We start from the raw sequence: 16,077 nt of genomic DNA, 5'->3' as shown, positions 1-16,077 counted from the left end.
GTGGCTGCCCAACTCTCACACAAATACCCGTGAAGGAGGCATTTAAAATGGACCCTTTCTTGGATTGAACATGCTATCATTTTTCCTATTACTAGACACAATGGCGAGCCGGATGTGGCCCGCAGGCCGTATTTTGCCCACGCCTGCTTTATAGTATACAATGGGTGTAGGCGAGATTTATGTCAGTTTCCTGCTGATATTGTAGCAAATCGGACAAAAAGAGCATGCATATGTGTTAAACTGTACAACATTTATGCATAAATAATTCCTAATAAATACAAAGGTCAGGTTTTTAGCACGTCAATTGTGCTTGATTTTACTTTGACAGTATTGGAGTTTAATAAATTGGCCCCACGGTCTCACTTTCTGGTATGCGTCTATCATTGGTTTGAATGCACCTGTAAATCCACCCCCAGCCACCAGGTGGCAGTGTAGACCTTACTCTTTACCAGATGTTCTTTAAATGAATGTCCGCGCATTTAAAAATAATTAAATACAGACGCAGTCAGATGGTTTGTCGGCCAGGAAACCGCAGATGGCAGCTGCCTGACAACTCCCTGCTCGCGGAATCCCCACGACCAGACTAATGGCCCATCAGGATAAACAGAGCAGGGGTCTCTGCTTCTGAATGGGACTCCCGCTGTGTTAATCCTACCGGCCGCATCAGTTTGGAAGAGACGCAGTGAGAGTACAGAATCAGTCACTCTCCCTGCGTGCGTCCAACAGGTAATCACGCGGCTTTTATTTTATTTTAATAACATAGTATTGAGGCAGGGATCTGCTGAGCTGAACCGCATTAATTTCAGCCACGGGGACTCCCTGCTTCCCAAGTTACAGGCCCCGGTATGGGCTCCAAACATCCCCTGCTTCAATACTACAGTATGTCATTAAAATAAAAGCAGCTTGATTACCTTACCGGCCAGGGTGGGTGCAGTTAATCCCTTCATTACCTTAGTGGTTACTACCTGTTAATGAAGGGGTTGACCCCTCCCACTAGCCACCTGTGAGGCCTAACCACCCACCCTGGGGCAACTACCTCCTTCACCCACCCCCTCTAACCCCAAAAAACACCCCACTCCCCCCACCAGGGAATAGGCAAGTGCCGTTGTAGCTAAATATGGATACAAGCGCTTTTGCCCATTGAAATACATTATACAGTAAAATACAGTACAAATTTTCCCCCATATACAGTTGTGTGAAAAAGTCAAATGTAATTGACTTCCAGCGATCGCGACCAAGCCGTCGCTACTATAAGAGCGTGGGACGGATTCAATACATTTGTTTTGACGTCCCTGGGACTATAAGTTCGGCCTTATTCCTGCCGCTGCTACCACAGGGACTGCAAGAGCGCTGATTTCTCCAGTCTGACGCTACACGTACGAAGAACACAGTGCGCAAGCGCCCTCCAGGCATCGGATACCACACTGGCCTGAGGGAGCGCTGCTTTCCTGTTCTGATTGGAAGAAGGGTGCGGGTGTCCCAATGCACGACTTTCCACTCGAGACGGACGGTGGGTGGTATTGGTATACCAGACTGTTTATACTGCCTACCATTATTTATACCTTTTGGGGCTCTCTGCGTTCCTTTGTTTCTTTCACGTTAAATAATGAGTGAAAGGTGTATGCAATATCTTCACCTGCAGAACATTGTGGAGTTAAACGATGCACGTTCCTGTGGTTGTATGAAGTCTAATAAACACAGACAAACAGATGCCCTCGCTACAGACAGTTGCGATTCAGCAGCAAAACCACTTACAGTGTGGGAGGTTAACAAACATTTACCGCATGCAACATTACCAAACACTTCTGTTTGTGTATACGTGGGCCTGTATTTATTCCATTTCCTGTTGGACAGGTCAATGTCTGCAAAATTTCTACTGCTAGTGTACACTGACACATAGGTTGATATATAGGTAGCCCTAAAAATGGTCTGTTACCATCAAATTGACCATTAGGTACATTTAAACATGTTGCGTCAAGGTAGTTCGCCCTAATTTGCGCTATTGGCATCAGTGCCAGTTTTAACCCAGGCTGTGCTGAAAAAGCTGTATAATGCGGCAGGCATAAGCCTATAGGGGGACATGATAAAATGGATGTGAAACAAAAAGTGACACACTGTGAGTGCCTATTTGCATGTCATTACCCTGAATCCTTTGCTGCAGTGGAAACACAGTGTGCTATGCAATAGGGGCAGAACTAGTCAATTGTGGGCCCCAGTGCAAATATGAGCTGGGCCCCACTTGGAAACACACACAATTTAAAAATATATATGCACCATTTTCAATGCTCCCTTCTCACCGTGCTCTCCCCACGCCCCGTGCATACACCAAAGTAACCCTCCACACCCCATACATACACCAAATTATCCCTCCAACCCCCATATACACACACACACACACACACACACACACACACACATACCAAATGACCCCCCATATATACACATATTATCCCCTCCCCCCTATTTTCCCCCATATACAGTTGTGTGAAAAAGAAAGTACACCCTCTTTGAATTCTATGGTTTTACATATCAGAACATAATAACAATCCTTAGCAGGTCTTAAAATTAGGTAAATACAACCTCAGATGAACAACAACACATGACATATTACACGGTGTCATGGTTTATTTAACAAAAATAAAGCCAAAATGGAGAAGCCATATATATATATCAAATGGAAATATTACTGTATGCTCATTTGCATCTCTTAGACAGGTCTGCAACCCTGCCTTTCACCATTATCACCCAGCACACAGTGCTTCCACTGCAGCAAGAAATTCTGGGAAATTACATGCAAATGAGCACACAGTGCCACCTTTTGCTTCAAAGCCATATAACATGGTCCCCTTTAAGCTTATGCTTGCTGTATTTCACAGCTTTTGAGCACAGCCTGGGTTTAGATGCATAGCCAGTAAACCCACCCACAGACAGCCGTTTTGACCTTAATGGGTCTCATCAGTGTGGGGTTGGTTATACTGGCTTTGCAAAATGAAGCTTATGACAGGTTTCACCACTCTTAGTTAAGATATACCCTATTTCCTCGATTCTAAGACGCACGTTTTTTCCGATTTTCACATGTCTGAAATCGGGGTGCATCTTAGAATCGATGTATTAAAAAAATTAAAAAGTGCCTACAGTACTAACCCCCTCTTTTCACTTAACATGTTTCAGGAGAGGTCCCATGTCAGCGGAAGATGAAGCAGGCAGTAGCAGAGGTCCCACGTCTGCAGATGGAGTGCGGCGGCGGTGGCAGGACAGGTCCCAAGTCTGCAGGTGAATGAAGATAAGAAGACCGTGGGCGTGCGGTGGCGGTGGCAGGAGATCATAATAGCAGGAGAGTTAAGCAGGAGCGGAACGGCTTGGGAGGTGCACACTGTAACACCGGAAGTTGGCTGTTGTCTGACTTCCGGTTACAATGTGCACCTCCCAAGTCGTTCTCCTATGCTGCTCTGCTCCTGCTCAGCTCTCCTGCCGCTGCTGAACACCCGCTGTATTCTTATCTTCATTCACCTGCAGACTTGGGACCTGCCCTGCTACCGCACTCCCGTCCGCTGTCCATCTTCAACCATCTGCAGACGTGGTACCTCTCCTGCCGCTGCTGCCCGCTTCATGGGACATCACCTGAAACATGGGGAGTGAAAAAGTAATTTTCCTGGATTATAAGGGCAAAATCGATGGTGCGTCTTACAATCGATGGCGTCTTACAATTGAGGAAATACGGTATATGTATATATATATATATATATATATATATATATATATATAATCAAAAAATAAATAGATGATACCGTTCTGTGGCTAACGAAATGCTTTTATTTGTGCGAGCTTTCGAGATACACTGATCTCTTCTTCCGGCGATGTTACAATGAATGAAGCAAGGATAACTTAAAAACAGTGTCTCTTGGAATGTTATCTGTGCTTGTCCTTCCCCCGGTGTGGATGTGTTTTATGGCTAGAGGTGTCAAAGGGTAACTGAAAGCAAGTGAAGAAAGAGTGTGTATGTGTATCAGTGTGAATAAAAATGAATGGAGAGCCCACAGTATAAACAGTGCTCTACACAAGGTGTGTGTGGAGTGAGAGGGATATAAATGGTGTGGGTGGGTGTGGAAATGTGAGAGTTTGTAGCACAACTAAAAGTGTGTGTGGATACTATGTGGTCCCTATTGGTGTATATGGATGGAAAAATAAGGAGTATTAGTATGTGTGAGAGACAGCTGTGTGTGCATACATATAGCACAGTATGTACAGACATGGCCTTTAGCGCTCATGGGAAGAGAGTTCGCTAGTGTCAGTAATGACTCATAAAATTTCGATCTCTGTTTAGGCCACTGCTAAGTGTCCCGAACAGTTGCATAAATTTGTATTCATGCAACCGTCTCTCTTTCGGGGTTTTAAGATTACCTTTGAGTATGGCAAAACTCAAAGGTAATCTTAAAACCCCGAAAGAGAGACGGTTGCATGAATACAAATTTATGCAACTGTTCGGGACACTTAGCAGTGGCCTAAACAGAGATCGAAATTTTATGAGTCATTACTGACACTAGCGAACTCTCTTCCCATGAGCGCTAAAGGCCATGTCTGTACATACTGTGCTGTATGTATGCACACACAGCTGTCTCTCACACATACTAATACTCCTTATTTTTCCATCCATATACACCAATAGGGACCACATAGTATCCACACACACTTTTAGTTGTGCTACAAACTTTCACATTTCCACACCCACCCACACCATTTATATCCCTCTCACTCCACACACACCTTGTGTAGAGCACTGTTTATACTGTGGGCTCTCCATTCATTTTTATTCACACTGATACACTCTTTCTTCACTTGCTTTCAGTTACCCTTTGACACCTCTAGCCATAAAACACATCCACACCGGGGGAAGGACAAGCACAGATAACATTCCAAGAGACACTGTTTTTAAGTTATCCTTGCTTCATTTATTGTAACATCGCCGGAAGAAGAGATCAGTGTATCTCGAAAGCTCGCACAAATAAAAGCATTTCGTTAGCCACAGAACGGTATCATCTATTTATTTTTTGATTATTGAAGCTCGGCTAACACGGTACTGATACCTCTACATATATATATATATATATATATATATATATATATAAACACAAGAAATCCCAAACAAAAGCACTCTGATCATGAAAAATAATATCAAACGTATTTCATAATCAAGGACTAAGACAACAAAGAAAACCAAGTGAACAAAACATACAATTAAAATAACATAACAGACGGAGAAAACACAGTCAGGAGCTTGTATTGAAATGGCAATGTGTGTGAGTTAACCCTAAAACCAAAGGGATCCTAGTTGGAAAGGAGTAAGGGGAGGGGGATCCTAACACTCAAAGTGGAGATCATCAGATCCCACCTAGAGTCATGACCGGCCGGTCCTCAAAGGAAAACCACTGGGAGGGTAAGGTAACACAGATAATGAGCGAATGACACCCTAATGAATATCACACTAAAAACCGAATTGGGAATAAGCCCAGCATGAGACTATCCCACAATAGAATACACACACATCAAGCCAAACAAGGAAGGTAAAATAAACCTGAGAGTAATCTATCTGCACATGGAGTATGGTGTGCAATATACATACATATACCCCCCTAATGGGAAGTGCAAAGAAACTAGTACCCAAAGGTAAGTTAACCAATCCAAAAATATATATATATGCAAGAACAGTCAGTCATCTCATAAGAGTCAAAACTAAACTAAACCCCATGTATGCTGGAATACAATGTGCGTGAGTGGAAAAACATGGGGAAAGCAGGGTATGGAATGCATGCAATGGAAGGAATCCTACTCCCAATGTGGTGAAATAGTATCAAGATGCAGAGCAGTGAATCGTAATGGGCGGTCAGGGTGAAGAAATAGTCCAGAAATATAGACAAAGTTCATATCACCATATGATATCCTGCGCCTCTGCTCAAATCATCAGGGTTGCTTAAACAGTGTTGCACCAGCTAAATAGCCGCCATAGGTATCCTGATCAGACTCTTTGTGAGAGACAGAAAAACAGCTCCAGCTCCACGACTGCAACCCCGTCTGACAACTCCGACGGCCGTTTCGCCACTGCGGGCTTCTTCCGGGAGTATATATGTATATATATAGATTATATATCTATATCTATCAGAGTTCCTTACCAGGCAGACCAGGAGATCCAGGACCACGCAGCAAGAAAAGAGACAGCACTCATGGTAAAGTCCAAAACGATGTATTTAAAAGGCACAATCAACCGACGTTTCGGTCCTAACAACAGGACCTTTCCCAAGGAAGTGCTCATGAGCACTCCCTTGAGAAAGGTCCTGTTGCTAGGACCGAAACATCGGTTGATTGTGCCTTTTAAATACATCGTTTTGGACTTTACCATGAGTGCTGTCTCTTTTCTTGCTGCGTGGTCCTGGATCTCCTGGTCTGCCTGGTAAGGAACTCTGTTACCTATTCAATACCTATGGGATAAGCACCTATCTTTTATCTTTTTGTGAGTGCCATCTGTTGTTGTTTACTATATATATATATATATATATATATATATATATATATATATATATATATATTCTTAGTTAAGTTATAGTGGGTAAAAAAAGTGACAAAAACTCTTTGCTGTGTGTATGTGTGACGGATCGGGGGACTCGCGCTTCCCAGCGTGTCTCCGTCACCTCTATTTCCACTGCCTCTAGCCCTCTCTCTTCCTTGCGTACTCACTCTCCCCCTTCCTTTCCTCGAGGCCGTTCCTCTGCGGCGCGGTTGGCGTGCCCTGACGCGCATTCGGCTCACGTGGTGTTCTTCGCGGTGTGTGCGCGCATTCGCTGTCACTCCCCTCCGCGGCACCTGCGGCCTCCGGCGTGTCTCTATTCCCCTAGCCTCCACATTACCTTGTTCCTCCGCTTCTCCATCCCTCTCTCCCTCATTGCCAAGCACCTCACGGTGCTGCGTCCCTCACGATCTGTGACACGCGTGGTGCACGTGCATAGTACCCTTACAGAGGGCGCGCGCAGACGCTCCAGTTATCTGCCGTCCCTAAGCTCCAGCTCCGCCCCCCGTGGCTTACAAGCCATATCTCTTAATTATTCCCCTGTCTCCTCCCCTGCTCTCTCTGACCTATCCCTGCAAACTCTCACTCAACCCTCTGCTCCTCCTCTCTTTCCTATTGGTTCTCCTTCCTTTATAACCCCACTCTGTCCACTTACTCATTGCTCTGCACAGCTTTCCTGTGACTCCTGTGTGTGCAGTGTCTATGCCAAGCTCCCTTGTCTGTTTCAGCGCTGGTTCCTGTCCCTGCTTCTGTTTGGATTCCCCTGGCTTGAACTTGTACTGCTTTGGATTTGACTACTCTGCTTTCTCCTGCCCTTGAACCTTGGCTTACGGACTTCACTATGCTGCTTTCTCCAACCCTTGAACATTGGCTTACGGACATCACTACGCTGCCCTCTCCAATCCTTGAACTCTGGCACACGGACATTACTATCCGATCTCTGTCACCCCGGACTCTGCAAGTATACGTTAACCCTTTCTTACCAGGCCCGGCAACGCATTACCACACTCCGGGCACGCCCTCACTGCTGTGGGTGAATGTTATATCCTTACCCACCTCAGTACTGGGGACTGGCCAGGTCTGCGGGCATACAGGCGTTACAGTATGTTAGTATATGCAACTGAAACAATCTTAGGTAATATCCCATATCTGAATCCTGTCTCCTTCCACTCTTAATTGAATTAAGTGTTGACACCTAGGCAGGGAACACCCTGTGTAGAAAACCATCTGTTTGAATGTGCCTCAGATGTGCTAATTAAGCAGACAGAACTAAACTGTCAGGTGACTTTTTAGGTCCATATAAACCCAGATAGAACAGCCTTATGCTGCCTGCAGCCCATGTCTAAGTGGCCCATTATAAGTGGCAGGACTACTGAACAACTGAAGTTTAAAAGGAAGTTCAAAAGAAGTGAGAAAGTGGACACCCCCATTTGGCCCTGATTCCTGCACTTGAACTACGCTGGAAAGGAGGATATCATCAATACCAGACTGCATCATTACTGCTGTGATGCTGCCTTTACCATTTATATTTGCTGTGACTTCACTTCTTCTCAAATTATGCACTTCTTTTTACCAGCCTCATTATGTCTCTAACTCTATTCATATATCTCCATCTCTCCTTCCTTCATCACTTCTCTGTTCACATGAACTCCTTTCTTACCTGCGACCTCTGACACCACACAGCTATATCCCCTGCACTAAAAAACACCCCTACAAATCATCCTCACACATCCTCTTTCTATCCATGCTTCTCCTCCTTGCTTCTGGGGATATCTCTCCCAATCCTGGTCCCTGCATTATTCCTACATGCACTCGTCCTCGCGTGCCAATTGCAACCTCTACTCCTTCTGGTGTCAACCCCTCCAACCTCATACCCATCCCCTGCCACCTTCCCTCCTCTCTCCCTTTCTCCTGTGCCCTTTGGAATGCTCGCTCCCTTTCTAACAAGTTCCTCTCTGTACATGACTTTTCTCTCTCTCACTCTCTGCTCCTATTTGCTATAACTGAGACCTGGCTCACTCAGTCTGACTCTGCTCTGGAAGCTGCCCTCTCCTATGGTGGCCTTACCTTCTCCCACACTCCGCGCACTGATGGCAGGGGTGGAGGCGTGGGGCTCCTGCTCTCCTCTCTCTGCCGTTACCGAACCCTTCCTATTCCTCCATCTCTTGCTTTTCCCTCCTTTGAGGCTCACACTGTCCAGATCTTCTCTCCTCTCCCTGTTCATGTGGCGGTCATCTATCGCCCACCTACCTCTACTCATCCCCCTTCTGCCTTTCTCTCTCACTTTGAATCCTGACTCTCTTTCTTTCTCTCCTCAGACTCCCCTGTTCTTCTCCTTGGGGACTTCAATTGCCACATTGATGACCCCTCTCTCCCTTGGGCTTCCCGCTTTCTCTCTCTAACCTCTTCTTTTGGCCTTCAACAGTGGACTGCAGCCAGCACCCACAAGGATGGCCACTAATAAGACCTGGTTTTCACTAAAAACTTCTCTCTCTCCGATTTCTCCATTTCCCCTTTTCCTCTCTCTGACCATCACCTCATCTCATTCTCTCTATCTCGCTTCTCCCCTTCTCCACATCCATCTACCCCCCGGTTCAGCAGAAACCTGCGCTCTATTCACTTACCTGACTTTGAGTCCACTTTACGCTCCTCCCTCACCTCTCTCAGCTCTGCTACAGACCCTGACAACCTTGTCAGGAACTACAACTCTGTCTTGTCCTCCTCTCTTGATCTACATGCCCCGCCTTCTCTCTGCCGCTCTCGCCCTTCTAACCCTAGCTAAATTCCACACACGCATGCTACGTTCCTCCACTCGTTCCTCTGAACGCCTCTGGAGGAAATCTCATACTCTCGCAGACTTCCTTCACTACAAATTTATGCTATCCTGTTTCAACTCTGCCCTCTCGCTAGCTAAACAAGCCTACTTTTCTCCACTAATCAACATGCACAAGTCTAACCCACGCCGACTGTTCTCTGTCTTTGATACTCTACTCAAACCACCCTCAGCTGCCTCTCCTTTCTCCATCTCCGCTCAGGACTTTGCTGACTATTTTAAGGAAAAGGTGAAATCCATACGTCAGAACATCCCCCTGTTTCTTCCTCCCATCCTACACCTCTTCCTAACTCGCCTCCTGCCTTCCTTGACTCTTTTTCCACCGTCTCAGAGGAGGATGTGTCGCTGTTGATCGCCTCTTCTCCCTCTACCACTTGCTCTCTTGACCCCATTCCCTCCATCTCCTAAAACCTCTTTGTCCTACTATAATCCCTATGCTCACACACATTTTTAACTCCTCCCTCTGCTCTGGAACACTTCCATCCTCCTTCAAACATGCAACAGTTATACCATTAAGCAAAAACAGCAAACTTGACCCTACCTGTCTTTCTAACTATCGACCTGTCTCCCTCCTGCCTTTTGCCTCTAAACTCATTGAACGTCTTGTATTCTCTCGCTTGCTCCATTTTCTCAACACCTATTCTCTCCTTGACCCTCTACAATCTGGTTTCCGCACTGCTTACTCCACGGAAACAGCCCTCACTAAAATAACTGATGACCTCCATGCTGCCAAAAACAGAGGTCATTATACTCTGCGCATATTACTCGACCTCTCTGCAGCATTTGACACCGTGGACCACCCTCTTCTCCTTCACATTCTCCATACTCTTGGTATTCGGAACAAAGCTCTATCCTGGATCTCATCCTACCTCTCCCATCGTACTTTCAGTGTCTCTTCTGCTAACACCTCCTCCTCCTCTATTGATCGCTCTGTGGGGGTACCCCAGGGCTCTGTCCTGGGACCTCTTCTCTTTTCTCTGTACACACTCTCTCTAGGTGACCTAATAACATCTTTTGGAATTAATTATCACCTCTATGCTGACGACACACAAATATACTTTTCAACACCCGACCTTACACCTGCTGTACAAACCAAAGTTTCTGAATGTCTCTCTGCTATATCATCCTGGATGGCCCTCTGCCGCCTTAAACTTAACATGGCTAAAACAGAGCTCGTCATACTTCCTCCCAAACCTGGCCCTACTACCTCCTTCCACATTACTGTTGGAACTACGATCATTCACCCAGTAGCCCAAGCACGCTGCCTAGTGGTCACACTCGACTCCTCTCTCACATTCGCCCCTCACATTCAAAAGGTATCTAAAACCTGTCGCTTTTTCCTCCGCAATATAACAAAGATACGCCCTTTCCTCTGTTGCTCAACTGCTAAAACTCTGACTCAGGCCCTGATTCTCTCCCGTCTTGTTTACTGTAACCTCCTGCTGTCCGGCCTTCCTGCTGTCTCCCCTACAATCTATCCTAAACGCTGCTGCCAGAATCTCTCTACTCTTTCCTAGATCTGTCTCAGCATCTCCCCTCATGAAATCCCTCTCCTAGCTTCCGATCAAATCCCGCATCTCACACTCCATTCTTCTCCTCACTTTTAAAGCTTTACACTCTTCTGCCCCTCCTTACATCTCAGCCCTAATTTCTCGTTATGCATCATCCAGATTCTAGCGTTCTTCTCAAGGATGTCTTCTTTCTACCCCCTTTGTATCTAAAGCCCTCTCCCGCCTTAAACCCTTTTCACTGACTGCCCCACACCTCTGGAATGCCCTTCCCCTCAGTACCCGACTAGCACCCTCTCTATCCACCTTTAAGACCCATCTTAAGACACATTTGCTTAAAGAAGCATATGAATAGCACTGTGGATATTCTGAACACATGATACATAAAGCTTGGCCCCCTGCAGACACACTTACCAGATCTCCCTCCTACTGTCTCTGTACGTTCTCCCTACCTACCAATTAGACTGTAAGCTTCTCGGGGCAGGGACTCCTCTTCCTTAATGTTACTTTTATGTCTAGAGCACTTATTCCCATGATCTGTTATTTATTTGATTACCACATGTATTACTACTGTGAAGCGCTATGTACATTAATGGCGCTATATCAATAAAGACATACAATACAATACAAAAAACCTACACAGCAAAGCATATAGCAAATGGAAATATTACTGTTTGCTCATTTGCACGTCTTAGACAGGTCTGCAACCCTGCCTTTCACCATTATCACACAGCACTTCCACTGCAGCAAGGGATTCTTGGAAATGACATGCAAATGAGCACACACCACCTTTTGCTTCAAAACCATAAATATGGTTCCCTATTGGCTTAAGCTTGCTGCATGGTCACAGCTTTGAGCACAGCCAGGGTTAAGATGCATAGCCAGCAAACCCACCCACAGGCAGATTGTTTCGACCTTAATGGGTCTCCTCAGTGGGGTTGGTTATACCGGCTATGCAAAAAAACAAAAAATAAATATATAAATATATAAAAGTATACATTACCGCATAGCAGCAAAAAGGAGACAGCACTCAGGTGAATGAAAATGAATGAATTAAATACAGCACATAACTCCAACGTTTCGATCCCACAGGGATATATATATATATATCTTTCAAATTTAACAAAAAAACCCACCATATATGTATTCATTTTTTTTTCCAATGTTTCGGTCATCTTTTTTTCATTTCATTGTTTTAGCTCAGAACGGCACATTTTGCAGACTTTTGCCAACAGTTTGCACATCTTTAATCGGATGCCATGTGTCTCAGTTTTGTGGAGTGGGATATATTTTGCACGCACTAAAGTGATTAATCCTGCTCCTGAGTCCTTGGAAGTAGCGATGCCTGAAGGGCAGGGGTCAGTCTTCACTTTCTGCACATTCCTTAAAAAAAAAAAAAAAAAATTCAAATGTGAGCCAAGGTTGTTTGAAAATGGATTTGCCGTCACACAGTGTAATTCTATCCAAAATACACTAATCCCAGCAGTCCTTTTGACGTTTAGGCGCAGGGGCCAGGTGTAAGTTTCCGTGTTCCCCGTCACTTTAGTCCACACAGATACAGGCTCCTTTTTCCCCCCCGTATTTCCTAAGAAAATAAGACTTACTCCTTTTGTTACATGACCAGGATGTCAGAACTTGGAGTTAGGAAACTATTCACTTGAAACATTTCTGAGGATCTTGTGTTTTTTTTTTTTTTTAAACGTTTCCTACATTCCGTATCTGTGGAAAGAAATCTGTGATATTAGGGCTCTTACTGTGTAAAAGACCTGCTTAAAAGAGTTTACAGTATTATGAGTGCAAATGTCATTACATCACTGATGAAATCATCTTTAGCCATTCCACTTCTATAGGGAATCTGCAAAAATGATTCAGTTTCTAAGCACATTTACATGTTTTCCATTTTTGTGACATCGCACGCGAAAAATAGTGCCTGAAATGGGGTGTTTTGTCCTCAAAGCACTGGTTTATATATTTATACCAGGGAGCTTCGCAAACTGTTTTTGAAAACCACAGGAACATGTTAAGACATTTTAACAGGTGTAAATGTTTTCACTATTTGTGTGCTGGTTTTATTTAGGTAGCCTACACAATCCTCAAGCACTATTGCTATTTAAATATTTACTTAGATAAGGACTGATAGTGGCATTAGTCAGTCCTAGTAAATTGAAGCAACGCAGGATTTTCGATTTTCAGAACTTTTAGGTGACTAGAAATTTTAACTGGTAGTGCAATACAGGCATACCCCGGTTTAAGGACACTCACTTTAAGTACACTCGCGAGTAAGTGCATATCGCCCAATAGGCAAACGGCAGCTCACGCATGCGCCTGTCAGCACGTCCTGAACAGCAATACCGGCTCCATACCTGTACCGAAGCTGTGCGCGAGCGAGGAGACTATAGAGCATGTTACAAATGTGTTATTTACATCAGTTATGCACGTATATGACGTTTGCAGTACAGTACATGCATCGCTAAGTGGGAAAAAGGTAGTGCTTCACTTTAAGTACATTTTTGCTTTACATACATGCTCAGGTCCCATTGCGTACGTTAATGCGGAGTATGCCTGTATTGACTATGGCACGCTTTGATTATACGGTGCTTGAAATATGGATGTTTGAGCTTATTTTATAGAGGTCCAAATTCATCAGCCCATATTAAATTGCAATAAAAACTATGTTCTTTTTGTGTGCATTGGTACCTTGTCACCCTTCTTTGCAACGCATTTATTATATAAATAAATCCAAAGAAGTGATAGTCTGCAGAAGCCACCATTTACTTTTTTTTAAAAAGAGCTTCTGCCAGGGAACAACGAGGTCAAGATAGAGGAAAGTGAACATGTTTTTCACCAATATTTTGATTGTTTATTAGAACATTTATCAGGGCCGAATATTGGAATAAACCCATGTTTCTCAATACCTTCAGCACATTACCTTATAGAAGATTTGGATACAGCTATGATTATGCCATCTTATCTGAGAGATAGACAGATTTAATGCTGGGAAGACACATTATTAGATACAGGGGAACTGAGATTGGCGATACAGATGACATGGGCTTCATAAATTGAAATCATTATGACACATTGCAGATAGATCTAAAAAGGAAATGTCATTAGGGTGACCAGATTTCCAAAAGTAAAACAGGGACACACACACACTCACACACACACTTTTACCTACACACACACTCTTACCTACACACACACACACACACACACTTTTACACCCCCACACACACTCTTACACACACACACACACACACACACACACACACACACACACACACACACACACACACACACACACACACACACACACACACACACACACACACACACACACACCCACACACACACTTTTACACCCACACACACACTTTTACACCCACACACACACTTTTACACCCACACACACACTTTTACACCCACACACACACTTTTACACCCACACACACACTTACACACGCACACGCACACACACACTTTTGCCCACGCACACACTCTTACCCTCACATACGCGCACACACTCTTACGCACACAAACTCTTACCCACACACATGCACACATTCTTACCCACACACATGCACACACTCTTACCCACACACGCGCGCACACTCTTACCCACACACGCGCGCACACTCTTACCCACAAACGCACACACTGTTACCCACACACACAACTATTACCCACATATACACACACATACTCTTACCCACTCTTACCCACATACACACACACTTACCCACATACATACATATGGTTACCCACATACACACTCTTACCAATAGACACTTTACACACACTGTTAGCCACATACACTTACCTACACACCTACACACTGCAGCCAGAGAAAAAATCTGCGTGAGCAGCACCGCACCACCTAATGGCCAGAGGAGATATTGCGCTGCACAGCCCATGCTACGGCTCCGGGAAAACCGGGACATTAGAGAGATTCTCGGGACAGTCCCTTAAAGCTGCAGACCTAGCAATATCCCACATGTGTGTGTTTTTAAATAAATCAGTTCTGTACTATGAGAAAATACTTGAAGCATTTACAAAAAACAACTCTGAATGACATTTTTAATATATTATAATGTAACAAGCATTTTTTGTTTCTACAGCAACCATTTACAAATCACATCCCCTTCCTCTTCTGAAACAGACTCTGGCATACCCCTTTTGAGCCCTGTCCTCTCTCTAGCAGTGCACTAGTTGTATCTAGTGACTGCCTGGTCACATGATCTTCCCCACAGAACTTTGCAGCTTTGGTCTTCTTCTGCTGCACTGACAGCCATTTAGTGAACCCCCGAGCAGATTCTTCGCCGATCGATCACAAGTGAACGGATTGATCGGCAAGTTAGCTAATTACTTATCATTGTATTGGTGCACATATTAAAGGGGGGGGGGGGTTAGAATAAATAAAACTATTTAAAACCGGCAGCTTGGACTGCTGCTTTAAAAAAAAACGGGACATCTGGTCACCTTATATGTCATAAATGTTATCCTCACTGTGACATTAGAAGATCTCAAGATGGTTTGGCCTGAGGATATCTTAAAAGTTTTAATCCTATATCTGCAATAGGCTTCAGACTTTTTGGTTTGTTTGTTTTTTAGTCACAGAGTTGCCATATCCGTCTGTTACAAGCCTCGCATTGATATTACATGCAGGTAACTACCATACTACCAACAGTATATGGTCTATGTTAGTACACTTCAACTATGGTAGTGTAAATTTAAGATACATTTAAAAAAAATGATTATACTTACATTTTGCAAGCATTTCTGTGTCATACACATACATTACCTTCAAAATGAGTTGGAGTGTGAAAGCCTGCACTTAGCTGCCAGAGCAACCATCATTAGCAGGAACAGACAGTGTGAGGCCACTCAGTGTCCCTTCACGGGTTGGATTTGGCCTGCTGAGGAGACCTGGTCAATGTGAAATGACGATCTGAGGTGCAGTTACCGGTAATAGTTTGAACCATATTTATTAAATGGTGCCTTTACACAGGAGATAATTTAAAAGATAAACTGAGCAGGTGAACAGATTAATGTTTTTAAAATCAATTTAATTTGGGGCATTGTCTAAAACACTGTAAATAACAGGCGTAGGGTAACGAGATGTCCCGGTTTAGCCTGGAGAGTCCTGTTTTTTAGGGCCCTGTTCCGACTTTTTGGGG

At 44.3% G+C, this 16,077-nt stretch overlaps 1 protein-coding gene across 1 annotated transcript in view; it reads left to right on the top strand.

The window, feature by feature from the left end:
* LOC142487058 (enoyl-CoA hydratase EchA19-like) overlaps nucleotides 1–16,077 on the top strand; it is a 126,649-nt gene that overhangs the window by 50,309 nt on the left and 60,263 nt on the right. The gene's annotated exons all lie outside the window — the stretch shown is intronic.

The sequence above is a fragment of the Ascaphus truei genome, chromosome 2, assembly GCF_040206685.1.
Source record: "Ascaphus truei isolate aAscTru1 chromosome 2, aAscTru1.hap1, whole genome shotgun sequence".
Taxonomy (NCBI): Eukaryota; Metazoa; Chordata; class Amphibia; order Anura; family Ascaphidae; genus Ascaphus; species Ascaphus truei.
Note: the sequence above shows the minus strand (reverse complement) of the source record. Positions and strands in the feature narration are given on the sequence as shown.